This window comes from Podarcis bocagei (genome assembly GCF_964188305.1).
Source record: "Podarcis bocagei genome assembly, chromosome: Z".
In the NCBI taxonomy this organism is placed as follows: domain Eukaryota; kingdom Metazoa; phylum Chordata; class Lepidosauria; order Squamata; family Lacertidae; genus Podarcis; species Podarcis bocagei.
In genome coordinates this window covers 44,232,263-44,259,914 of record NC_138140.1, presented here as the reverse complement: position 1 = coordinate 44,259,914, position 27,652 = coordinate 44,232,263, and the positions used below count along the sequence as shown (strand labels likewise).

The 27,652-nt window shown below is 45.0% G+C and overlaps 1 protein-coding gene across 9 annotated transcripts in view; it reads left to right on the top strand.

The window, feature by feature from the left end:
* Positions 1-1,667: 1,667 nt before the first annotated feature.
* PASD1 (PAS domain containing repressor 1) overlaps positions 1,668-27,652 on the top strand; it is a 111,165-nt gene continuing 85,180 nt past the window's right edge. For 6 of the 9 annotated variants that reach the window (XM_081179005.1, XM_081179004.1, XM_081179003.1 and 3 more), the window contains exon 1: positions 6,680-7,162. The gene's annotated coding sequence lies outside the window, so the exon portion shown is untranslated. Of the gene's footprint in view, positions 1,689-6,679; positions 7,163-7,357; positions 7,509-27,652 lie in introns of those variants that run through there. The other 3 variants (XM_081179006.1, XM_081179000.1, XM_081178999.1) reach the window with 3 other exon arrangements.

Below are 27,652 nucleotides of genomic sequence, written 5' to 3'. Positions count from 1 at the left end.
CGACACCCTGTGTTGTGGGTGGGTACGATTGGTCAGCCACAACACCCGATTGGTAGGTCCCTCGTAGCTAGCTGCAATCTGGCCAATGGGACGGAGTCCAAATGGTTCGAGGGACCTATTTATACCCATGCACATGATCCAGAGCTTCCTCTTTTGGCGCGTGCATTCGGAACACCAACAGCATGCCCTCTGCGAGCCGAGAGAGAGAGAGCGATTTACCTTCGACGGACCGTCCTGGTGATAGCTTTCCATTATCTCTTCTTTTAATTCCTTTCACCCTCTTCCTTTTCCCTTATTTTGATTTTTATTTAATCTTCCCCATCCTTGCCCTTCCCTTACTAAGAGGGGCTTTCGCCCCACGGGGCTTGCGGCCCCTTAGCGCTCCGTTTCAGAGCTTTTCGTTCCTTTAATTTTTCTACATTTGTCTTTGGGGTGTCCCCTGAGTGCTCCCTTTTCCGATTCTGTATTTGTGGCTTGTGTAGCGATTGCTATTATCTTAAAGGGCTTTAGCTCTCGAGCTGGTTGATCTGGGAGCTCCCGGTGTGCAGTGTTGCTGCAGCACGGAAAAAACCTCTGCTCAGCAGCACCTCTTATTTGTTTTCGGAGATTTCGCCCACAGGGTTTTGGCCTTTAGCGCTTCTGGCTGCGGAGTTTCCTCCATTTCCCTGGGCTCTGGGAGCAGCAATTTTGAACAGTTATAGCCGCGTCTCTTTTAAAGAGCCTTGACTTCACTTTTAGTGGGGCAAAGATTTTGAGTTATAGTGATTGTTTTGTTTGCTGTTCCGGCTTTTGAGAGTTCCCTCTCTGTAAGCTTGGTGAACTCTGTACGCCCCTCCCAATTGGCTTAAGGATGGTTGGGGAAATTCCTGGGGCCAGCAACCATTTTCCCCAGCTTATTTTGGCGGGAGCGCCATCTTGTGCCGCCATCTTGTTTTGGCGGTAGCGCCATTTTAACGGCTTAAGACTTTATTTATATATTTTGTATTTTGGGACAGCTTATTGAGATGCCTGTTAAAAGGAACCCTAGTCCTGCTCTCCCTTCGAAAAGGCCTGTCTCAGTCGCTGCGTTCAGTGCAAGCCCCAGCAGTGCCTCAGCCAATGCTGGATCATCGGGGTGCTATCATGGCCAATATTGGCTCGGACCCTGCAGCCTTGACAAGGTTGAATTCAGAGCTTGAGTCATTGGCTCAGCAGTTTGGGAGGCAGCCTGATTCCCAGCCTGGCCCCTCCTCTTCTTCTACTGTTTATGAAGCCCATGGCCCCTCTGATGCGAGTGAAGGGAGAGAAGCTTTTGATGCCTCTGGGGCAGTTTTCCCAATTGCAGTTTTCCAGGATTCCAGTCCCAGCTAGTCCCAGGGTTCGTCCCAGGAGTATGGGTGCCACGGTTCAGCAGGCCTTTCGGTCTGGACTGCCACGTTCGCAGTTGGCACCCCCGGGTTCTGGGAGTTCAGGGCTTCCAGCAGCGCAGCTTATGGGGAGAGGAACTTCTTCTCAGCCAAGCACCGCACATGTTTTTACTTCTGTTCAGGTGCAGCCGGTTCATTCGAGGGAGGTGCTCAGCATCCACTCTTCTGAGGAGGCTCTTCCAGTGCCCAGGGTCCCTTCATCCAGTGGCAAGCGGCGGAAGAGACGTCGCTCCAAGCGCAGGGCCAAGAGGTGCAAAGATGGTGTTACCTCCTCTTCTACAGGTACGTCTTCTGAGACATCTAACGATGAGCCAGATGTGTTCCTTGGTCTTTATAGGGGCCACGGCAAAGGGGCTTTGGGCCTTCCCAGGTGGGCGTGGCAGCGTAGAGCCAATTCCCACAGGGCTAGGTACAGCCTTCCCCTCGAATGTTTAGGTGGCAAACCACTCAAGGATGTTAAAGTCTCAACCAAAGCAGTCAGGGATATTATTCCTGGTGTGCACTTGCCATCTAGGATCCGGAAAAGGATTCTCAATGGCCAGTATGTTGACATTTTCAAACTCCTTCCCCCTGAGGAATGTCCAGATAAGGACGAGCAGGTGGTAGGGAAAGGTAAGGCCGGCTCCCTTAAGGCTGAGAGGTCTTTTGAGAAATGGCTTGATGCCTTTCAGGTATTTGCTGAAGTTATTTCTGCAGCATATCCCCCAAAAGGTTTGCACCTGTGGATTTACCAGTCGTTGGTGAGTAAGGATTTTGCATTGGCTGGTCAGGCGGCAGCCATAAGAAGAGTTTTAGATGTCGTGCCGCCAGGATCCCTTCTGCTCGATGGGATCAAAAAGACCTCGATGTGTGGACTACTTATGTCTCTCCGAATTTTGAGAGCAAGTCCACTGAGCAATCAAAATCCAAGCAAGAGCTTAAGAAGCCAGAAAAGTGCCTTATTTGTTGGGAATATATCGTATTTTTCGCCCCATAGGACGCACTTTTCCCCCTCCAAAAATGAACGGGAAATGTGTGTGCGTCCTATGGGGCGAATGCAGGCTTTCGCTGAAGCCTGGAGAGCAAGAGGGGCCGCTGCGCACCGACCCCTCTCGCTCTCCAGGCTTCGCGCAGATCTCTGCAAGGCGCGGGAGCCCGGCACCAGGCTCCCATGGCTTGCGGAGAGTTGCCTGTTCTGGGGGCTGGGGTCGGGAGAAGCTTGGGCTTCCCCCGCCCCAGCCCCACGCCTGGGGGGAGGAAAAAATAAATTCCCCCCCTTTATTTTCCCCCCAAAAACCTAGGTGCGCCTTATGGGATGGTGCGTCCTATAGGGCGAAAAATACGGTAATAAAGGATCCTGCTAGCGTCAAGGTTGCAGGTTTCCCCACATTTGTGATAAATGTTTTGGGAGCCATTCTGTCGCTTCCTGTGGAGTCAAGCAGCCCTTTTGTGGGGCAAGTAGAGGTTCTCACTGGGATCAGAAAGGATCCTCTCCTCCAGCAGTCCACGATGTTAAGTGAGGTCTTATTGACCCTAGCTCATACTCCCATTAAGTTGCCCGCCTTATGGGGGCAGGTACCCTGATACAGCTGCTGCTTCCTATTTGTGGCTTGGATTTTCTTAAGGCTTTCATATCCCAGTGGTGTTCCCGCCTAGGGCTACCAAAGTTGAAAATCAAAAATCTGTCAGAGTTGCCTGTTGTCTCTAGGAGAAATATCAGGAAAGAACTGGCTTTGGGTAGGATGGCTGGCCCATTTGTGTGCCCTCCCTACCCAGATTTGCATCTTTCTCCTTTGGGTGTAGTACCTGAAAAGGCCCCAGGTGATTTTCGCTTAATTCCCAACTTATCTTACCCACAGGGTTCATCAGGAAATGATGCTATTCCTCCTGAGTTGTGTTCTGTTAAGTCTGCCGTCTTTGACCAAGTGGTCAAGTTGATCAGGAGTTTCGGGAAGGGTGCAGTTCTGGCAAAGTGTGACGTAGAAGCTGCCTTCCGCTTACTTCCTGTTCATCCACGATTTTAAGTTGCTGGGGTTCCAATTGGATGGAGCTTATTATGTGGATAAGGCTATGCCTATGGGCTGCTCTATATCCTGTGCAGCTTTTGAGGCCTTCAGTACATTTTTGGGACTGGGCTTTGTGTACCAAAACAGGTTTTAGGGGCGTGACCCATTACCTCGATGATTTTTTATTAAATTCTGCAGCCAATTCGGAGGAATGCTTGCTTCTTTTGCATTCTTCTGTTTCCGGCTTTCCTCTTATCCAGGTGTTCACCCTTGGCTGACCTATGCTAGAACCCTGGGTCAGCGCTCCCTGCATGGCAGGGAACTAGTCGAACCAGAGCCTATGCAACCACTCACTTTCTGTAATCAATAAAGTTGTGGCCTAAATTCTGCCAAAAACAAACCAAAAATTTGAGTCATGTGTGAATTTATTTAGGGGGGAGGTTTCTGGGTCTGAACACGCAAAACACTGATCTTAGAGCATAGATGACAGACATAAAATGCTGTTTCTTGGGTGACTTCCTCCACATTCAGTAAGAACACACCTCTTTCTGTCTTGGTTCAAACTCTGAAATACCAGTTCTGCTAGTTTTCAGAGTGGCTCAGTTTGAATCTGAGGGAAAGCACCTATTGGCCTGCACCTGTGGCATCCCAATACACCTCCCTCTCCCTCCTCAAAGTTTTGGTGAAAAATAAAGTTATTATATAGCCTTGGCAGAATACCGAATGATGCCTCAGTTTCAGAGGGAAACCACTTTAAATATTTTTTTATGACCTCCCTACGGAAGCCTACCTGGTTCCACCTTCCCTCGCTTTTGTGCTAATTGTTAAAGCATAGCTATTCCAAGCTCTCTCTTTTTCCCCAAGGCTTCATTCTAATCCTTTTTGAAGTTATGCGCTGATGTATCTTCTTAATTACTGCATTCTTTGGTTGCATTGTTTAATGTGTTGTTGTATTATTAATAATGCAAATCAAACGGGGTGTTAGCTGCCTTGTATACTAATATTTTAATTTTCCTTGTATACTAGAAACATTTTAAATAAATAAATAAATAAATCGTACTTACTGACCTTCAGGGTTTGTTGTACAGTATAGATTATAATGGAGTGTATTTGAAGTGGTTTGAACACCTTGAATGAGTTAATTACGATTATTTACCATGCCTACATGCAGAGCAATACCTCACTGGTCAAATTTCTTTCTGTTGGGAGTTTTAAAGCTAGTGCTAGAAAGAAAAATAAATTAAGGTGGCATCCCTAGCAATGAAGGAAAGGGGAAATTGCTGTCTCTGAATGTTCACAAAAATAGATGGGGCTTAACTCAGTCTTTCCCTGCTCTGGAATCTTTTCTTCCTGTGAAAGAGGGACTGTTTGTTAAGAGAAATGGCACTTTCCATCCACTGCAGGGCATTCCTCCCCCCCCCCCCAGTTCTTGTATCGTGTTCCAGGTTTGAGAAGTGGCATTAACAACTTATTCTAATATTTACCTTTTAACAATATTTAAGTTCAAAAAGATTTCGTGTGATTGTGTCTGCTAGGCTAATATATGCAAAGTACTGGAAATGAGCAAACAACTTCAAAGAAAAAGTAATCCAGCATTAAGGGAGTGGGTCACAAAACTGGAACATGTCTGAATGAAACTGAAAATGATTTACATCTTACTGGAATGTCAAGGCGAAAAAATACTGTTGTTCTTCCCCCCCCCCCCCTGCTTAGAATGGGAGTGTTAAACCACTCCCTCAATAAAACGGTGTGTGCCTCTGCTTAAGTTATTTGCTTATTTTTGTGATATTATTCTCCTATTTTATTATTTTGCTAATTCGCCCATTTCAGTGCTTTAATGTTTGCAAGCTGCTTTTAAACAGAAAAGATGCAAACTATATATATTACGTATATATAATTGTACTGCATATATACAAGTGAAGCCTGGACACACTTTGTACATGCTTGGAGGAACTGTTAGCCCAGCAAGGTTGTGGAGCTGTGCAGTTTGAAGGGAAGGCTTCGTAGCTCAGTGGCGAAGCACCTGTTTGGCATGCAGAAGGCCTCAGGTTCAATCCTTGGCATCTGCTTAGTTGGGGCTCAGTATATTAAGCTGAATAAAATCAGTTTTCCCTCCTCCTGGGTGTGCCAAAAAGCAAGAGAATGAGAAACAAATTCTGTGTGGGTTCTAATGAAGCCATCACAAATACACACACACACACACACAGAGAGAGAGAGAGAGAGAGAGAGAGAGAGAGAGAGAGAGAGATTCAAAACGGCGGGAAAGGAGCAGCCCGTTTGTTCGCCTCGTTCGCGCGCGCGCTCCCTTCCCGAGCGGCCCTGGAGCGCTTGGTCTCTCTCTTCCTCTCTGCCCATGTAGCTGTTGCCACCGACGCTCAGCTCTCGGGCTGACCTACTTTCCACGCCAGATTCCCAGCGTGCCAACCTGGGGAGCGCGCAGCACAGGAGCGCGCAGGAGCGCGCCAGAGAGAGCACTGGGAGCCCTTGCTTGTCAACTCTCCGTGGCGGCAGCTCATCCTCGGATGGGACGCCTCGCTACGCTGCGCTGCCTGCTTGATGCTGCCACCGCCGCCACCGCCGCTCCTCGGCTGTTTGTAGTTTGGCTGCCATCACCACTTCAGGAGGGATGTTCTTGAAATGTGTTCTCCCTCCTCCTTGGCTGTGCCAAGCGAGACAGATAAATAAATAGCGCGCGTGCACCCACACTTATACCAAGGCTCTCTTTCAGCGTGGGTGGCACTCTCTAGCCACCTCCGCCTGGCTGGGCATGATTGGGATGGCTTCAGTTGAACCCTTCCCCGCCTCCACCCCCCCCCCACACATAGCAACCCAGCTTCCATTACTATCCAATATCTGGACGGGGTGGTGGGGTGGTGGTCCGGCTCTCTTCTGTCAGAGATTCCCATCAAGGCGCGCTCCGTGGGAACATTTCCCCCTCGTGCCCAGCGACTTCCTTTTGCCGGTGCCTGAGGATGCGCTCCTCCTCTCCTTCACGTGCCCGAGTAGGTCTCTCAGCCTATCTACCTAAATCTCCCCTCCTCTAAACTAAAGGAGCTCTTCGTTATGCGCGTCCCACAGCACAGCAGAGGTTCGCTTCCCCGAAGCGCGCCGCCGCCGCCGCCCTACTCAGCGCTTCTAGCTTTTGACACAGCTCTTGGCAAAGCGCGCTCTCTCTGCCTCTTCCTTCCTTTCCTCCAGTCCCGTCCTCCGCCTCGGCCCTCCCTTCAAAAGATGTGGCTGGCTGACTAAACTGACTGGACTTCTCCGCGAGCTAGAGGCGCGCGCACGCGCTCCCGGGTCCTACTGACCCAGGAGGAGCGGCGGGAGCGCGCTCGCAGCCCGGGCGATGATGCCAAGGGAGGACGGGCTAACCCCAGCAAGCCGTGCATGTATGTGTGTGTGTGAGTGTGTTGGGGAGTTACACAACCAGTCAGGGCAGATTGCGTGCTGCAAATGTGAGTTTTCCCCAAGTAAGCCAAAGCTCCCGTCTATCTTTCTCCACCTCTTACTTGGACCAACCCCGTCTTCTTGTTTTTATTTTTAAATTTTTTGGGGCGCCCCTTCAAGTGCCCTCACTGTTAACACTTTCTGGAGACGTTTCCCTCCGCCCTCCCTTAAACAGTTTTCGTTTTTATTGCGACTGTTGTTGTTATTCTGCTTGGGAAGGCGAGAATCGAAAAGATGATATGTGGTTCCTTCTCCTGGAGGCTGGCACCAGAACTGAGGACCCTCGCTGCTGTTGGTCGGGCATCTTCTTAGAAGAGAAGCTGGGTAAGTTCTTGCACTGGGGGCAGTTCGACTTTGTTTCAAACCGGGGTTCTCCCCCAACCCTCCACCACCACAGCGCGGTATGTTTGTTTTGCATATTTGCCTGGCATGTGCAGGCAGTCTAGGTACCCGATGTGGGTGGCAACTTACTCTGTGCGGCATAAAAGTTTTGGGTTCTGGGGGTTGTCGGGGTTGATTTGCTCCCCCTTGGTTGCAAGGCAATTGCTTTGTTTTGCAACTGCCTTTCCCTTTAATGAAGATGCCTGCAAGGTGAAGGAAATGGATGTGTTGGAAGATTCCCGGTCCGTCCTCGTTTCCTGATCTCCCAAATCGCGCTAAAGTCCTGTTGGTAGGACCTTTTTAAAACTCGCAGCAATGTGTTTCAGCCTGAAAAGTAATTTTCCTTCTTTCTTTCTTTCTTTCTTTCTTTCTTTCTTTCTTTCTTTCATAAACCAGTGGAATGTGATAGGTTTTGACATCCAGGGAATCTTTAGCTAGACCAGGGCAGATTGAAATGGTCTTGCTAGGTGTGTATTATAACTTTGAATCAAATCAGAACCATGGAAACAAATGGAGAAGCATCTTTAATTTAAAGTCATCAAGGCTTACCTGTGTCTGAGTAGATTTTGGTGAACAAATAGCATAATTAATTAAAAATTCTATGCATAGTTTGAGTTACAAAGGTATCATATAAGGTATCATAAGGAAGAAGGCTGTTCCATAGTGTGCCCAGTTTGCTGTAAAAGAGAGTGATTTATCCTAGGTACAGATGAATGTGGCTGTGATGGATGTTGCCAGCTTTCTCAGTCTTTCATTGCAGAAGTCTATTAGAATGGTCCAACAGCAAAGGGGGAAAGCTAAGTCATATTATGGTATATAGGTGTTGGATGCTAAGTCAAAAAGTTACTCCCTGTCTGACTTTGCAGACTGCTTATAAACAGGGAATTGTGGAAAACTGCTTATCAGCCGACAAAAACTGTAAATTGATTGCTCTTGTGAGTGGTTTGTATTAGAAATGCACAGCTAAGCCGTGCCCAGGTGACTCAGGCAGTGTCATAACCATTTTACAGAATGCCTGGCCTTTGTAAAATTACACAATCCCAAATGTCAGATCTGAGCCACCAGATATCCCGTTTTACCAGTCTACCTTAGATCCACCGTAAGTAGATTTAGAGAGGCAGCCCTGCAATGAATTGGAGAAGGAGGAGGAGGAGGAGGATGAAAGGGGCAGTTGAGATGACATGATAATTAGTTGGGCTGTGATCTTCAAAACATACTTGGGAATAGTGCCATGAGCTTTAGTGGGAATAGTCAAGAACAAGTGGACTGAAAACTACAACTTTAAACAATTGAACAAACATCCTCCTGTTTCAGGAGAGATTTTAGGGGGATGGGGTTGGTATTAGCAAACCTTTTTAGCAAGGTGCACTTGAAAACAGACATCATTATCCTCAGACATCCTTAAAAAGGGTGCAGTAGGAATATGCTAAGAGGGAAGAGATTTATTACAGGGAGATTATTTTACCTTGCCCAGTAAAAGCAGTGTTGATCTAATTAGTGAGACAAAATGTTCCATTTGTTCAGACTCTGAAATGTCAGGAGTCATTCTGTTTCTTAAAAACAGCAACAAAAACCCATACTGCTAATTCACCTGTAGTTGCCTACCCTAATTTATGGGATTCTTTTCTGCTAATACCTGGGGCTTTGGATAGGTCCATCACCTGATGAAATATATCTTAGCTGATTGGTTGTATGAATTTTAATTGATTCATCAATTAATTAAAGGCAGACGAATCTGCAAAAATGCACATGCAAGGAAATCAATACCGCTGCAAAGAAAGTAAGTAAAATGATTTACTTAAATAGAGGGATTAGCTCCTGTATGAAGCAGAATAATGTGGTATCTAATAGCAGATTTTTTTAAAAATAGATATTTTAATACAAAAACTGTGCATAGAGTGTTTTGCAATACATAGTTTTTTGTAAGCCCTTGTAACACTTTTTTTTCAAAAAAGTCTGCTGTTAATCAGCGTTAACATATTTTTAGTAAATCAAGTTATTTTTTTAAGAAAAAAGAAAAAAAAACACTGATTAATGTTAAACCATTTAATGGCCTAATAGTGCACATCTATGCTCAAAGTAAAGGCATGCTGTGTTCCTCAAAAGTAAAGCCCATTGAACTCAGTGTAATTTACTTACAAATGTTACAGCTCTAGTTTTGGACTACTAAGCAGCTTTTCAGATCCAATATCAAAATTGGTATGGACAAGTTTGATGCAAACAGTGTACCATCTTATGGGGGGGGGGGGAGGAAAAGCACTTGTACAGTATAATAGGAGTGGGGAAATCTGAGGCGCCAAATTCAGCCCCCCAAAGTCACTCTATTTGGCCCTTGAGATTTGCTCCAGGCCACCCCCTTTTACAAGGTCATGCCCTTGTCATGTCAGGCCACATCCCTCTCTCAACTAGCCCCGCCCTGCACTCTCAAGTCATTTTGACTGACTGGAGCAGGCTTCCTCAACCTCGGCCCTCCAGATGTTTTGAGACTACAATTCCCATCACCCCTGACTACTGGTCCTGCTAGCTAGGGATCATGGGAGTTGTAGGCCAAAAGCATCTGGAGGGCTGAGGTTGAGGAAGCCTGGTCTGGAGTGTATCAGTGAAATGTAATAATGCCTCTTGCTTGCCTAGATAGAAAAACAGTGTGACTCTAAGGGAGACTATGAAAAAATGTGTGTGGTGTTAAAAAAACACAACCCCTCTGACTATACAGCCCATGAGCTATGAACATCCTTGTTTCCTTAGATTCTCAACCTGTGCACAGCGGCGGAGGAACCCGCTCAGGTGCCTGGGGGTGAGCTGCCCATAGGGGCAGGGTGAGCCATCCATAGGGGCAGGGCGAGTTGCCCATAGGGGTGGGGTAAGGGCGGGGTGAGCCACCCATAGGGGCAGGGCAAACCACGGGGCCTCTGGAGTCTGCCTGCCTCCTCCCACTCAGCCGCCCTACCGCTGGGAGGGCGGCAGCAAGTGGACCGTTTGGGCAGGAGAGACGCGTGGCTCAGGCACGCTGCAGGCCCCGCAAGTGCCACCCGGCATTTTGTCACCCCACCTGGGGTGACCCGCACCCACCACCCACCCCTTCCTCCACCCCTTCCTGTGCATTTCAAAGGCTCATAAGTGATTTATTGATAGAAAATGAAGGTGTTGCCATGTTCAGATGCTTGGACACTGGTGCAGGATGGGTCCCAGAGACCCACAGCCATAAGGATTTGAGCTATTATGTTCATCAGAGGCTGTGGCCGTTGTGGGGTAGTGGTTAGAGTGTTGGATTAGTGCTTCAAGTTCAGAAGGGGACTTTGGACTAGTCAATACCTCCCAGCTTAACTTACCTCCCAGGGTTGTTGTGGGAATCAAATGAGTAGGTGAATCATGTGCGCCACATTGAGCTCCTTGGAAAGAAAAAAGTGGGATACAGTGGTACCTCGGGTTACATATGCTTCAGGTTACATACGCTTCAGGTTACAGACTCCGCTAACCCAGAAATAGTACCTTGGGTTAAGAACTTCGCTTCAGGATGGGAACAGAAATCATGCTCCGGTGGTGCAGCAGCAGCAGGAGGCCCCATTAGCCCCATTAGGTGCTTCAGGTTAAGAACAGTTTCAGGTTAAGAACGGACCTGCGGAACGAATTAAGTACATAACCAGAGGTACCACTGTATAAAAAATAAATATAAAAAAGCACAGGTGGGCAACTTTGTCACCCAAATACAGATGGGTAGCCGTGTTGGTCTGCCATAGTCAAAATAAAAAAATTTCTTCCAGTAGCACCTTAAAGACCAACTAAGTTAGTTCTTGGTATGAGCTTTCGTGTGCATGCACACTTGTGTATCTGAAGAAGTGTGCATGCACACGAAAGCTCATACCAAGAACTAACTTAGTTGGTCTTTAAGGTGCTACTGGAAGAAAAAATTTTATTTTGTCACCCAAAGTCTGCATGCATCCCTGATGTCATTTTATGTGGTCTCCTTAGGATCATAGAAGGCTTGTCATATACCAAGTTAGAACATTCGTCCACAGATGGTATTTAACACCCACCAGATTGGCGAAAATGTCTTTAAAAAGTAAAAAGAGGTATTATGTTGGAAGTGCGAAGAAAATGAAGGATCCCTTTGCCACATTTGGTGGTCCTGTAAAGTACTTAAAGAATATTGGAAAACTATATATAATGAATTTAAAAATGTATTTTTTTAAAAAAACTTTTCCCAAAGACACCTGAGATTTTCCTCTTGGGAGTGGTAACAACGGATGTCTCCCCCCCCAAAAAAAAAACACACACACACGAAGGAGTTTATTACTATACACCATTGCCACAGCTAGAACCTTATTGGCACAAAGGTGGAGAACAACTCTAGTGCCCACTAAGGAAGAATGACAGTGTAAAATGCTTGAGTATGCTGAATGGTCTGGTCTGATGAACAGGATAAGAGAAAATGAAGATAAAGAATACAAGGAGGAATAGATAATGTTTATTGACTACTTCAAGCACCAGTATAGACAAATACACAGCTTAGCAGGTCTCAAGTAAATCCAGCAGAGTTGAAATATATATTTTTAACAGATAACAAATTGGATGATTAAAAAGGTGTGGATTACACAGAGTAGCAGAAAAGCAAAGGAACCAGGAAAAGTGTGGAAGGGAAGTCATACGGTATATGTATACATACTGTATTTGGTACGAAGATGTAAGTGGGACAGGGGGAAGGGAGAGGGCTAAAAAATCTTATTTTTGTTTTGGAAAATGCAAATTAAAAAAATGGAAAAAAGAACATTCGTCTTTGTGCACTGTACACTGACGGGCTCTCCAGGGTTTTAGGCAGGAGGCATTCCCAGCTATACCTGAAGATGCCAGGGACTGAACTTTGTACCTTTTGCAGGAATAGTAGATGTTCTGATCTTTTCCTATTCCTACATCCCATCAGGACAGCTTCCTTCCCGTTTGCCTCCTTATTTTCCTGGACTTATAAAAGCTTTCCCTCACTCTTTCTGTGTAGTTTTAGATCAGTTGGAAGGGGCAGTTTTTCGCATCATGAAAATAGACGGATGTTGATTAAATTATTGCTTGTGTGGCTTGTATAGGTTTTAGTCACCAGCTGTCTGAGAAAAAAGTGCATAGGCTTCTACCATACATGTGTGAGTTACTACTTTCACTTGAAAAGCAATAAATATATTTGAGAGTAACTGCTTCAACCCCAGTGGGGCTTACCTCTGAGTAGAACTTTGTAGGATTGAGATTCTGAGTTAGTCATAGAGAAAACTACCGGTAAAACAAGGTTGCCTCTCGCTCCATCCATCATTAGCTCTGACTCTGCCCTCTATGGAATGGGTTCCTAGAGGAATGAATGAATGAATAAATAAATAATAAAATAAAATAAAATAAAATATAATAAAAAAATAAAATAAAATAAAATAATAAAATAAAATAAAAGTTACCCTTCCTGATCCAGACCACTCCATTTAAAGTACATTACGGCAGTTTGGAGTGCAATTCTAACCATATCTACTCAGATGTGAAACCTACTGAATTCAATGGGTCTTACTCCCAGGTAAGTGGGACTAAGATTGGAGCCATTTTTATTTTTATTTTGGTGAAGACAGCTTGAATCAGAAAGCCTTTTGGGTGGAGTTGGAGGCAGGGATGTCAACACAAATAAAATACTGGAGGGGGGCAGGTAAGCCCCACCCCACATAATTGATCACAAGATGTGGCACATGCACATCATTTGAATAGCCATGCCTATCGACTTTGGGGTTTTCTTTTGGGGAGTGGGGTAGGATGAAAGGACCTCGGCCTCTAGGAGTTGTCATAGCAAGTAGGCCTGATGACCACTCCAGTGTCTTTTATATTCTTTATTTATATTCTTTATTAAAAATAAAAAAGAAAGAAGAAGAAAAGGGGAAAAGAAAACTTATAAACTTACAAGATTGTTAATATACTCATCCTAAACCTGGAATAGGGGACGCGGGTGGCACTGTGGGTTAAACCACAGAGCCTAGGAATTGCCGATCAGAAGGTTGGCATTTCAAATCCCCGTGACTGGGTGAGCTCCTGTTGTTTGGTCTCTCCTCCTGCCCACCTAGCAGTCTGAAAGCACGTCAAGTGTAAGTAGATAAATAGGTACCGCTCCAGTGGGAAGGTAAACGGGTTTCCGTGCACTGCTCTGGTTCACCAGAAGCGGCTTAGTCATGCTGGCCACATGACCCGGAAGCTGTATGCTGACTCCCTTGGCCAATAAAGCGAGATGAGAGCCGCAACCCCAGAGTCGGCCACGAGTGGACCTAATAGTCAGGGGTCCCTTTACCTTTACCTTTTAAACCTGGAATATTGCACCACTTGGAGATCGTGGTGGCATGCAACACTATTTTAGCTTTCTCCCTAACTAGCCAGTTTTCTGCCTTGGGGGACTTTTCCATCCTTCCATGCAGGAACATCTGGGCATCTTGGTTCTAGTTGCAGTCGAAGTTGCACAGAGATTTTTTTCCTTCCCCTACTGCGTAGTAATAACAATCTACGGTTTTCAGTGGTACCTGTCTAATTTAAGCCCCCCCTTTTTTTCACCTGACAACTGCCGGCAAATCTTGAAGTGTTATTGAACTAAAAATCTTCTCCCCATATGCATTGCTCTTAATTTACTGCCCTTTGTATGTATTTATGGTGGTGTAAACGCCAGCAGGATCTGCCCCAATGGATTTCAGTTTGCCAGTAACATCCAGGCTTGTACCATTGATGTTGGAGAAGACTCACCATTCTGTATCACCGCTGTACTGCCAGCCTCTGAGACAGAAGCATGCTGTTACAAGTATTGCTCTTTGCAAAAGCACTTTAAGGAGGAAATGAAAGTTCATTGAATTTAACAAAGTTTTCTTGTTTACTTCAGTTACTAATAATGTCCTGAACCGTATCCTAAACCCATCAGCTCTCTTACAACTGTTGATATGTTCAGGATGCTGTTAGAGACATGGAACTAGAGAACATTTACCTCTGTTCTATTGCTATAGCTGTGTTTCCTCCCCTATGTTTTTTACACTCAGTGGGTTGTAGTCTAGTCAAAGCAAAACCCACTGAAACTAATGAACATAATTTACATGGACATATCAATTTCAAGGAGTCTACTCTAATTTAGTTAAGCACAACCCCAAATCTTATTTTTAAATTTTTTTAAATTAAGGATATTCTTGTTTTACAGAAGTAAGTGTAATGCCTCGTATTTTTTTTCTTTCCATATAACATTTTTACAAGTCCGTTTCATTTGTTGAGGCATTAGGGGGGAGAAGAAAAGAAAAAAGAAAAAAGAGAGGGGGTGGAGAGAGGGAGGATGGATGGGGGTGGGGTCGGGTGGCGGTGTTTCTATTATGTTTAATGTATGTAGAGTTTGGTGTCAGCGTTGCTTGTGTTGTTCACTTGTGTTCCTTTGGTGGTGAGAGAGGTTGGGGTTGGCCTAGGGTGTGATTGTTTGCTTGTGATTGGCTGTGGTGATCTTTGTTTTCGTGTGTGAGTGGGGTGGGTGGGTGTTTTGGATCAGGTTAGCCATATTGATTTGTATGCTGTTGGTGGATTATTGTCATTGTCCTGTTGGGCTGTGTATGTGATAAAGGGGAGCCATACCGGGGTGAAGGCGTCTTCTTCTGTTTGTCCCCGTGTCAGTTTCAGTTTATTAGTTAATTTTTCTAGTAGGGCTGTTTCCCATACTATTTGGTACCATTGGTCCATGCTTACTCCTGACAGGTCTCTCCAGTGTCTGGTTATGGTGTTTCTGGCTGCTGAGAGCAGGTGGGTTATGAGCACAACCCCAAATCTAATGACAAATGAATTCTGATCGTGTTTAAGTAAGCGTCTGCAGCCAAGATTACAATCTGAATCACTGGGACTTACTTCTTCTTAGATGTGCATAATTTTGTACTTTTAAGAACATGGAGAGTGACCTTTTATCTGATCAGACTGTGTCTGCTCTGCTGGGTTCCAGAAAGAGATCTTCCCCATCATGTGCTAACCCAGTGGATGCCTTGAATGATGGTCAGGGGTGCCGCGGGCAACACTGGCCTCTGTCCCTCTTTCCTTCCCTCCCTCCTCTGATGCCCTCTTGCGTCTCTGCCTCCCAAAGACTTGCACAGTTGTTTGTTGCAGCAGCCCTCGCTACAAGTGAATGGTGCCTCTGGAGCTGACCAAGGGATGCTTCCCAAGCCCGTGGGGCAGTGTGAGGAGACATCTCTCTTTGGGTCTGGGCTGCGGCCAACTTAGAGACCAGGGGCGGCAGTAGCGACTGCCCAGAGGACTCTCAAGGAGAGGAGAGAGGAGAGAAGGCTGAGGGAACCCTCCACAAGAGAGGGTGCTCAAAAAGGGGTAAGGGGTTACCAGCTCTGCAGGCAAGGGGTGACTTAGCTGGGCTGCTGAACCCCAAAGGGGTGCCGTAGAAAGAATGCAGTTGGTCAAGGGAGCCGTGGACTCAAAAAAGTTGACAATCTCTGAGATTCCTGGGGTTAAATATAGAACTTTCTGCATGCAAGCGAACCTTTTCATACCACTGATCTATTACTCTGTCTTATTGGTTGGCTGCCCCCCCCTGCTCACCACCACCTTTGCCACTCATTTCCAGTTCCGTATGGGTCTGGACTTGGATTCAAGTGGCTCTACGATTCTTTTTTAATTTAGTGCTGTGGCCAATCATTGTATGTGCATGTGTATATATATATATATGCATGTCTGTCTTAAGGATCTGAATAGTAAGGCTATTGTACACATTAAAATGCAGTGGTGGTGTTTCCTCCCACTGTGTTTCAAGACACATTTTTATGTTTTTGCACACACCAGGGGGGGGCAGGGAAGTCTTCAACAGACGCACATTACTTCTTTGGTTTCCCCATGCTTGCAGCCCTCCTGAACTCCTTTTCATAGAAGCTGCTATCTGCACATGTGCAAAGGCTGTCTCAAATGTACACACCTCAGCCTAACCACAGCTTACATTTTTGAATCAGATGGAAGCTGGTTTGAGGGAAAGCATAGCAAACAAGAGTGTTTCTCAAGAAACTGCATATGGATTGTAGCTAACATCATGCGTACTCGAAGTCACCAGCAGTAGCAGCACACTGGAGCCAAACTTAATGATAATGTGTACACAGCCTATATCCTTGTCAATGTGTATACATAAATTACTAATCATGAAAATCTACAACCCCATTTTCTTATTTGCATGCCCACATGTGTCATTATAGCATATCAGTGGCCTGGAACCAACTCTGTTCTGGTTTAGATAAGCTTCATTGCTTTCATTTGCTGAAGAAGAAGAAGACTTACTCACCGTAAGCGATCACTTGAGTGCTCATTCATTCATTTCACGTATTTCTATCCTTCCTATCAGTTTTAAGCTGTTCAAGTTACCTTCCAACATTAAAACCACACATAGATTGCAATTAAAAACACAGGAAAGAATGTTGTGAAAATACAGTCCATAAAATAGCATTGGCGGTAATAAAAATGCAGAAATCACCGTTCATTAAAGGCAAATGAAATTGTTTTGCATTGGTGTCTAAAACCCAAAGGATCTGGAGCCAGGCATGCATATCCTGGAAGCCAGTTCTGTAGACTGGGTGGGAGTAAATAAAAAAATGTAATTTGCAGTTGCTACACCAGTTTTTGTAGTCCCATCAGACCCCCCCCCCTCCCTTAAAGCAAATTCCATCTTCAAGAGAGGGGTTTCTACAGGACCTCAGCCATAAATCATCACACACATACCCAGCTGATGCAATTTCTTCTTTTTTGTTTTAAAGAAAACCCTGCATGTTAGACTCATTTAATGGCTGGTTCTTCCTGCCCCCTGCAACTCGTGTGCAGTTTGCCCAGAGATGGCTCTCGTCCACTTATTTCTGATCATGAACCAGCTGCACAGACTTGTTATTTCCATTTGCATAAGGGAGGTGTTTAATACACCCCCTCCATCGCAGTCCACCACGTACCAATGCATCTTCTGACCCCCATAACAAGGCTGTAAATATCTGCAGAAAGTAAAGGTGGGGGTGCATGTTAATTGCTTGGGCTTGTTTTGCCTGTGTGAGAGATGCTTCTGTCAGACCAGAGGTGAATGTGTTACTCCTCTTCTAGTGCACATCAGGTCCTTTAAAAAATGGGCAAAGGGAAGCACACAGCACATAAAACTGCACTAGGGTGTGAAGTCTTGGATGTTCTCCCTGCAGAGGAACAACTGTTTTTTCAAAGGAATTGTGGATGTAAAATATACACGCCTCCTCTTTCTGCTAGGAACTGAAAACAATTTAAGATTCTTAGCCTGGAGCATAGATTTGACAGCTGATAAGCTGTCCTCTTCCTAGAATTTGAAATAGCAGTGCACTCTCAGAAAGTAATAAAAGAGGAAGTCTGATTTACCTCCCTCTGGTAAGTTATCTGATCTTATTTTGCTTTTCTTACTCTTGAAGTCAGGGGCAAGGCTTCCAAGTTTACATTTTTACCAAGTGCCTCTCTCAGCAGATGCAACATGTGTTATTAACTCTTCAGTTACCACGGCAACTTGCATGAGTCAGCATTTTTTTTAAACAGTAAATCTGATCTTCTCTTTAGCAGCAGACAGCAGTTTAGAGACTGTGGTAGATATTTCCTGTTTTCTATATTGATTTAATGACAGGGAGTCAATGGGCAAAGAGAGTTGCCAAAAATAGTAATTTATGGCTGCTGGCTGCTGGTTGATGTTTATATTGAACAAGTCACATTTGTTAATACTGGAAGATTGCTGGACATCTTAATTTAGGAGTTCTCTACTAACTGAATAATGAGGCACTTAATTTTGCAAAAACCACAAGGCTATTATTATTACAAGTGATTGTTTTGATACAGTAATCTTTCTTCTTCGGCAGGGGTTTTGTTCCAAGAGTTCCACATACAGTATACACAAAAATCATGTATAGTATACTGAAACATTTGGAGCTGCCCCATGGCTATCTGTTGAGGGGAAGAAACAGAACATCTTTAACACTCCCAGCCAGTGTGCTGAGCCAGCCTTGGCCAGCAGGCAAGGTGGAGAGCTTAAAAGTTCTCGCTTGGTGTTACCCAGTGCAAAAAGAGCTTTTAAACTCTTTGCCTCGTCCGCACAGCATGCTGGCTCTTGGAAGGCTAGGGATGCTCATGAGAGGTCTCACCTGGATTGCCCTGCAAAATCTCATGAGAGCATCCCAGAGCCAGTACACCGAGGGGGGGGGGCTTGCATTTGTGCTGGGTAACCCAAGTGGACCTCATGAAAATAGCCTTTAAGCTCTCTGCCTTGCTTAGCATATGACTTGCACAAATTCAACCAGCCCATCCTCAACCGCCTTATCAGAGGCAGCATGACTGGTTCCCCCACAGTGGGTGTCTCGCCGAGGGAGGTGCTGCAGGGCTTTGCAACTATGATGTAGTGGTAAGTGCAGAACGGAAGGCAAGAGGTGGGATGGGGAGCACCAAATTTTGGCCTTGCACAGGGTGCTGCTGAAATTTGGAAAACCAAATGGTTGAAACTGTGCAAGACAGGGGGTTGGACTAGATGACCCTCAGCGTCCCTTCCAACTCTACACATCTATGATTCTATGAAATTTAAATTGAATTTTAAATTGTGGTTTGTTTTTTAATTAATCTGTTATAGTTCTTATTTGCTTATATTATATTTTTCTGATGTGTGTGTGTGTGTCTTGACATTGATTGATTTTGCTTTGTGAACTGACCAAGGGATTTCTGCTATGGGATAGGCAAATATATATGCAACGGGATCTTTGAATTCAAGCCTGTGGTATAAGCTTGCCAACTTAACTTTGTACAGTACTTCAGGAATGTAGTTGATTGCAATTAATAAACAGGATCATATGAGTGAAGGTGGTTCTTTAGCTAGTTGGGTCAAAAATATTTAGTGCATCTTCTAGAATTCTCAGTAGAGCTCATGTTGGTGCCATCACTTAGCGGACAAAATAGCAGACCTATGGAGGGCAGATATACCGTACTTTCTTCTTTGGTTACCTGACTACACCTTGTGTTTGCATTTATTTCTCTCCTTCACAGCTCTTTCTCTGTGTTCTTGACAGGTTCCCCCATCTGTTTTGTTTTGTTTGTATTTTTACCATGTGTCCAATTCCTTAAGGCAGGGGTAGGGAACCCCCGTCATTCTGAGAGCTGCATTCTTCTATGGACAAGTTCAACCTTTTAGAGGCCGCATGCCAGTGGTGGGCAGAGGCAGAAACTGGGTTTAGCCAGAGGCAAAAAGTTTGTGAGTGAGTGAGTGCAATGGTTCAGGACCAGTTTTTATACTGAATTGTCCTTGGTCCTCATGATAGATGACTCTTCGGGAGAGGGACATGGGGAGTGCAATCCTGTTGCTCTTGCTTTTGCATCTCAGTGACTTTCAGTACTGTTGACCATGGTATCCTCTTGAAGCTGGGAGTTGGTGGCACTGTTTTCAATGGCTTCACTTCTACTTAAGGGGCTGACTCAGAAAATAGTGATGGGCGATTATTGGTTTGCCCCCTGGCAGTTGTGCTGTGGGATGTAGCAGGGCATTATTTTGTACCCAATATAAAATAAATAAAGCTGGGTGACAATGGTCATTATGAGATTTGGGGCATGGTGTCATCAGTATGCTGATGACACCCAACTCTGCTTCTCTGGATCTCATTCAGGAGACGCTGCAACTGTTCTTAGCTGGTACCTGGGTACAGTGGTGACTGAATGAGAACCAATAAACTGAGACTGAATCCTGGTAAGACTTCATGTGTGAGCAGTTCTCAGGACCAGAAGTTGGGGAGTTTTTCAGTTCTGGAGCACTCCCTCTGAAAGAACAGATAGGTAGTTTGGGAGTAGTCCTAGATCTGCCTTCATCACTGGATGCTCATTAACCTCAATGGTGAGGAATGCCAATTATCAATATAAGTTGGTACACCAACTGTGATTTCTTCCTGGACAGGAATAGCTTGACCACTGTGAGTTATGCATTTGTAACCTTGCAATTAGTCTGCAGTAAAGCACTCTGTGGGTCTTCCCTGCACCTTGAAAGCTGGTGCAGAATACTTCAGCCAGGTTATTCAGTGGTGAACCTGGAGTGCCACATTTTTCATCTGTGCTAAGAAAACTGGGTTGGCAGCCAATTAGCTACCCAGCAATGCTCAAGATCTTGTTACTAACATACAAAGCTCTGAACAACAATAATGTTGCGTGAAGGACCGGCTGCCCCTGTACACACCTGCAAGATTGCTAGAGATCTTATTTGGGGGAGATTTTACTTGTGGTACTACACCAGTGACCTGATACTGTATAACACAGCTTTCTTTTTTGTATGTACAATGTCCCTTTAAAAGCAACCCCCATTCCCCACTTATTTTTCTTCCCTTAGAAAGCTGCCTTATAACAAGTCACACCAATGGTTCAAATAGCTCCGCACTGCCTACAGCATTAGTTCTCAGACTGCCCCCCCCCCCGGCTCACATTTTCAGAATAAAAATTTGCTCATGCCACACTGCATTTCTTATTGATAAGAAGTACATTGGAAAGCAAAAAAAGAAACAGCTTCTAGCAGTGCTTGATTTTGAAAAGGTATCTATCCATATTATGCAAATAAAATAACATTTTGATGCGATACCACGCTACACTGAAATGTTTCTTTGTTTGTCCCTAAATCTTCCTGCCACACTTGCAATCCCCTCCTGCCAACCAATGTGGCGTGGCACAACCTTTGAGAGCCATGGGTCTTTGGTGCCTGAAAGTAGCTCTCCTGGGTTTCAGACAGTCTTACCTGGAAATGCTAGGAATTGAATGTGGGTCTTTCTGAACACCAAGCAGGTGCTCTAGCCCTGAGCTACATTCTGTTGATTAGAATAAACCTTGCTTCAGACCTGCCAGGGAACTGTGCATGACCCTTTAAATAAACCCATTATATTTACTTAATGGGGAACAACAGACAACAAAGGTGCCACCTTGTCCTAACCATGACAACTCAGAGAAGGAGGAAGAGGAGGTTAAGAACGCTTTGGCCAACCACCCGTTAGCCCCTCCATAAAGTGGCCAGTTGTCAAAATCCTTGTTGTGCTATGTGGCATAGCAGCCTTTTGCCAGATGTAATGTTGTTAGGGGATGCGGGTGGTGCTGTGAGTCTAGGGCTTGCCGATCAAAAGGTCAGCGGTTCGAATCCCTGTGACGGGGTGAGCTCCCGTTGCTCGGTCCCAGTTCCTGCCAACCTAGCAGTTCGAAAGCATGTCAAAGTGCAAGTAGATAAATAGGTACCACTCTGGCGGGAAGGTAAACGGCGTTTCCGTGCGCTGTTCTGGTTTGCCAGAAGCGGCTTAGTCATGCTGGCATATGAGCTGGAAAAACTGTCTGTGGACAAACATTGGCTCCCTTGGCCATTAAAACGAGATGAGCGCCGCAACCCCCGAGTTGTTCGTGACTGGACTTAACTGTCAGGGGTCCTTTGCCTTTTTAAAGTCGTTAGCAAAGACAAGAGGCCCCCGAGCCACTACCAAAATTGATGCTTTAGTCCACATATTTTCTTTCCATGCAGATGTTGCTAATTGTTAAGAAGGCCATCTAGTTTTGTCTTCGTGATTCTGGGGGTGGCTTGCTGCCCAGATCTGTTTGAATAGCGAATATCTAACCAAATTCCACTTTCTGCAATTAAGCAGAAAGAAAGGTGCAAAGCCCTTGCAAAATAAACATTTAAAACATGGGTGTCATTCAGATATACTGATCCCTGTGCAAATCTTTTTATTTTTATTTTTACTGCCAAGTCTTAATGTAATGCAAGGAGATAACATAAATGCAATGCAAGTGCTAATGCAAGGAGATAACATAAATAAAGTACCTGTTTCATTACTGTTTTCCAATTTCACATGTAAAACGCTGGGAATGATGTTCCACAATAATGGAGTGTGGCTGGATTTTATTGATGACTACATAGGGCAGGCTTCCTTACCACCCCAGGAGACAATTCTTGCTTCTTCTGAAGCTGAAAAGACAAATGTGCATTCTTTGAAGTCAGTCTGCTTTTCTTTAACTGTGTGTGTGCATGCGTAAGCACTGTAAGCCCTGGGAGTAAGCTCCTTGAGGATGGCAGATTTCAAGCTTGTGTCATCACCATGGGGCTCCATTCAAGCTATTAGAAAAGCTCTGCTCAACTTCCAGAGTCACAATTTACATACAGTGGTTTGCTAGGCACCATGTCTTAATGCATTTTTTCCCCAGCAGATGTAGTATGTTATTAGAGCATAATGCGTGATGCCATTGGTATTGGGTTCAGGCAGTTTTGCGGCATTATGATTTATACATATTGCTACCAGGCAGTTGTCAATGCCAGTATCTTCGCCATCTCAGGGACATGTAAGATTTGCCCAAAGACAAGTTGGAATGCAGTTAAGTGCTTTAATTAGCTGATTGTATCACTCTTCAGTTTTGCCGCCAATTTTCCAGACACTTTGTAACAACAAATTGTTCTTCGTTACGCACCATGGTGTTCAGATTATTTTGCCGTTCTCAAAACACTGCCAGGAACCCGAGAACCTTCCTAGCTTTCCACTTGCAGGCAGGAAGGAAATAGGAAAGGTTTGTTGAATGTCTTCTGGGCCTTCATGCAAGGCAAGTAGGTTTGTGTGTTTGCTCCTTCTTCTTTTTTAAAAAATAATGTTCCCAAAGATGGGAAGAACATGCAATGAACCATACACTTGTAAGGGCATGCAGAGAACATTTTGTGAGCTCCACCCTGATGCAAGAATTCTCATTTCACGTCAGAAGTTGGCAACCCTATTTAGGTAATGTACCTGTACCAGGATGGCACTGCGGTGTGACGTATAACTTGCATTTTATGCTGCTTTATTTCAGTGTATGCCTTTTACTGTACAGCGGTGTAACACTTTGGGATTTTTATCTGTCTGTAAATGCTTTTAATCATCCATTCATCTTTATTTAGTTAGTTTAGTTCAATTCTATTCCGTTTTACACTTTCGGGGGGGGGGGGGACACGGACCCTGTAAGCAGCTTATAACATGTCTTAAAACACAACAACTAGAACATCGTAAAATATCAGAACATTACAAATGAAAATCAAGTCCAAAACCCCACCATCACATTTAATGCAGCATGTAAAGGTAAAGGGACCCCTGACCATTAGGTCCAGCCGTGACCGACTCTGGGGTTGCAGCGGTCATCTCGCTTTATTGGCCGAGGGAGCCGGCGTACAGCTTCCGGGTCATGTGGCCAGCATGACTAAGCCGCTTCTGGTGAACCAGAGCAGCACACGGAAACACCGTTTACCTTCCCACCAGAGCGGTACCTATTTATCTACTTGGACTTTGATGTGCTTTTGAACTGCTAGGTTGGCAGGAGCAGGGACCAAGAAACGAGAGCTCACCCCATCGCAATGATTCGAACCGCCAACCTTCTGATCAGCAAGTCCTAGACTCTGTGGTTTAACCCACAGTGCCAACGGCGTCTTAGCAGCAAAATAGAATACCCCCTTAAACATCAAAAACACTGCAAGTAGAAATCAAATACAATATTTTAAAAAATCTCACGTGTTAAAGCAGGAGTAGACAATAGGTGAACTTCCAAATGTTGTTGGAAGTCCCATCAGTCTCAGTTACCATGTCCAATTGTCCATTCTCTGTTGTTTGCTTCCTGCATCCACATAAGCCTTGCTGTCAGTTTTAGATCATCCACCCATCACATAGGTCTCCACCCCCTTAGTCTTTTGCAATTTTAGGATCTCCATACTGACACTGCTTTATTCCATTGGTCTGAACTGTCTCTTGTCACATGTGCTTCATACAGCAGCGTAGCATTGGTTGCAGGTGCCCGGGACAGGTGGGTATGTGCCAGGTGGGGTGTGTGAGAGCCCAGCCCTCACCATCAATGCTGCCAAAGCGACCTCACCCCCACTAGAGCAAAGCAGGGCCACGTTGAGCTAGCCTGCCCACCCGCGCAGAGGGGAGCCCAACTTTGCCAAAATGGCCCTCGATGGACGAAGAGGAGCACCGGGCTAGGCTGTGCTGGGGGTGCTTGGTTCGCGCCCAGTGCCACACCCCCCCGGCACCCCCATGCTAAGCCCCTGTCTTCATATGTCCATTTTAACTTTTCATGGCCTTTCCCACTGTATCCGTAACTTTCGTTCTCTGTCATATCCAGTTATTTGTTTTTCTATCCTTTAATGTTATTCCTAACACTGCATGTCCCATGGCATATGCTGGTACTCTGTCGTGTTTCTCTGCATCATGATCTTGTTTTCTGCTCCATAATGCATCACAGGTAATGCACACGTATTGACCACTTTAGCTTTCAAGTCTAATGAAATATTTTTAGTTTTCATTATAAAGCTGCGTTTTCCAAAGGCTGCCCAGGATTGCTTTATTTCTCCACATTATTTCCACTGTTTGATTTTCTGTGCCCAATATGACTTTTTATCCTGAATCCTCAGCTGCAGGGCCATCTAATCTTTTGCCATGATAGCTGCTCTGTACCTGCATTGCTGGGGGCAATGCACCTCTGAATGACAGCTGCCAGGAACTGCAAACGATTATAGATATATTTTCCTGACATACGTTTAACAAATTGAAATGCTGTTCACATGCTGGCCGATATTTTTTTGTTTTGCCTCACACTTCATGGGTGGTTTAATGTTGTTGTTTAATTTATCTCGTTATAATTCATATGGCTTTCTTGTTGGTTTAACAATCAGCTTGGTATAAATGAATAATTGTAATTGATCACACCATCATCTCTATAAATTTTGCTCTGCTTTGTTGAGATGAATCGGATAATCTTTGTATGTTCTGAGTCCTGCCCCATCCCAGAGGTTACTTGAGGATTAGTGTATGGGAAACATTTCAGGGCCAGACAAGAAGAATGCTTTTTGGGCATTGAGATGATGATGATGATGATGATGATGATGATGATATTTATACCACACCCATCTGGCTGGGTTTCCCCAGCCACACTGGGCAGCTCCCAACAGAACACTAAAAACAGAATAAAACTTCAAACATTAAAAACTTCCCTAAACAGGGCTGTTTACACCTCCCTCACAATAAACCTCTTCTTTGGCATCACTGAAAGGTCAGGATCTATGTGTGATTTTGAAGTAAAAGGTAAAGGGATCCCTGACCATTAGGTCCAGTCATGGCCGACTCTGGGGTTGCGGCGCTCATCTCGCTTTATTGGCCGAGGGAGCCGGCGTACAGCTTCCGGGTCATGTGGCCAGCATGACTAAGCCGCTTCTGGCGAACCAGAGCAGTGCACGGAAACGCCATTTACCTTCCCGCCAGAGCGGTACCTATTTATCTACTTGCACTTTGACGTGCTTTCAAACTGCTAGGTTGGCAGGAGCAGGGACTGAGCAATGGGAGCTCACCCCGTTGCGGGGATTCAAACCACTGACCTTCTGATCAGCAAGTCCTAGGCTCTGTGGTTTAACCCACAGTGCCACCCACATCCTGATTTTGAAGTAATGTAGTACTATTGAAATGGTTTGGTTGAAATGGAGTTATAATGGTTCACTTTCAACAAAGTTGTGCACTTTCTGTTATTTCATTTCATATTTGGCTATCAGGGCATATATTTATGGACTTAAGCTGGATGGAGGAAGCTCTCACTGAATATAATGCCATCCTATGTTCCTAAAGACTAGGGAGGGACTTCAGCTTAGAGGCAGAGCTCATGTTCTGCTCATAGAAAGTCCAAATTCTATCCTATGCATCTCCTGGCAGGACTGAGGAAAAAACCTCCATCAGATGTTTGGAGGATTGCTGCCAATCAGTGCAGACAATACTAAACCAAATGCACTAATGATCCAAACTTGTGAAGGCAGCTTCCTATGAGTTATTGATTCCCAACTTGTGATCATGATGAATGGGGTTCAGTCAACCAACCTGCCAAGTTCTGTCTGGCCCCTAAAGATTCACAGCAAACTATGTGGCCACATTGGTCAGTGATGTGAACTGGATCTTCAGGAATTTGTGACTGCACACTGACGAATTCATACTCTCTGGACATTTTAACTGTTCCTTCTCCTCTAGCTAGGTTTCAAGGGCTATGCATATTTTGAGAGCAATGTGCAAGTCTCCTAGGTTTCTTTGGTAAAGGCAGTACATAAATGCTTAATAGTAAATACCTTAAAGGAGGACTTGAAGGAGCTGGGTGTGTTTAGCCTGGAAAAGAGGAGACTGAGAGGAGATATGATATCCATTTTCAAATATCTTAAGGGCTGTCACATGGAAGAGGGAGCACACTTGTTTTCTCCTATTCTGGAGGGTAGGACTTGAACCAGTTGCAAGAAAGGAGATTCTGACTAAACATTTGGAAAAACTTTCTGATAGTCAGAGCTGTTTGGCAGTGGAGCAGACTCCCACAAGAGGTGGTGGACTCTCCTTCCTTGGAGGTTTGTAAGCAGAGGTTGGATGGCCATCTGTCATGGATGCTTTAGCTGAGATTCCTGCATTGCAGGGGGTTGGACTAGATGACACTTGGTGCCCCTTCCAACTCTACGATTCTATGATTCTTTTTATACTCTGAACCTTGCACAGGTTTCTTTTCTTTTTCTTTGCAAAGGCAAGAAATAAACACATACAATTTAGGGAGAGATGATTTAGAGGGGTGGAGGAGAAGGTTCTAAGTTACATCCTCTTCCCTGGCACTGTGGAATCTTGTAGAAACCAGGACTCTTTAGTTAAAGGTCACAGACATTTTTAACTACTGCTTCTGGCTCCTTGCTATGCATATGATTGTCCACTATCTCATTGACATTGACAGTGCTATGTGGTTATATTTTCACACAAATGAACTCTTTCTGAACCGTTTCTCAAGCCGCATGCATTCATTGCATGAAAAAGGGCCATAGCTCAGTCGCAACTGCATGCTCAGCATGCAGAAGATCCCAGGTTCAACCTCTTGGGGAGCAGGGCTGGGGAACACCCTGCCCTAAGACCTTGGAGAAATACTCCTGAATTAGACACTGGTTGTGTTTGCACAGAACACTAGGTGGACTACATGCACAAGCAGTGTGCCATGGCACACAGGGCCTTTGTAGCTGCTATGTGCCTCCAATAAGTTAGTGGCTAATAAGCTGAGATCCTAGGGTCCCGTCTTCTGGGAACCCAGAAACCATGGTCAATGGCTTCAAAGCAAGCCATGGTTTAGAGATGACCCACTATCCTAGGTTGTTTTCAGTCTCTAACTATAGTTCCCGGGCTCACATATAATGGCTGCATTTGCAGATCCCAAGAATATGTGGATGGCTCTCTCCCAAGCAGGAGCAGGAGCAGGAGCAACAGGCCATGACCCCTGACTTAGCATGATTTCCAAAATGGAGATCAACGTTTGTTTTGCTCTAAAATGAACCATGATGTGAAGCCAAGGTTTACCAAACATGGTTTGCTTGAGTGAAGCTAAGCAGGAATCCCAACTTGGAGATATAACTCTGAGCCAGGGATT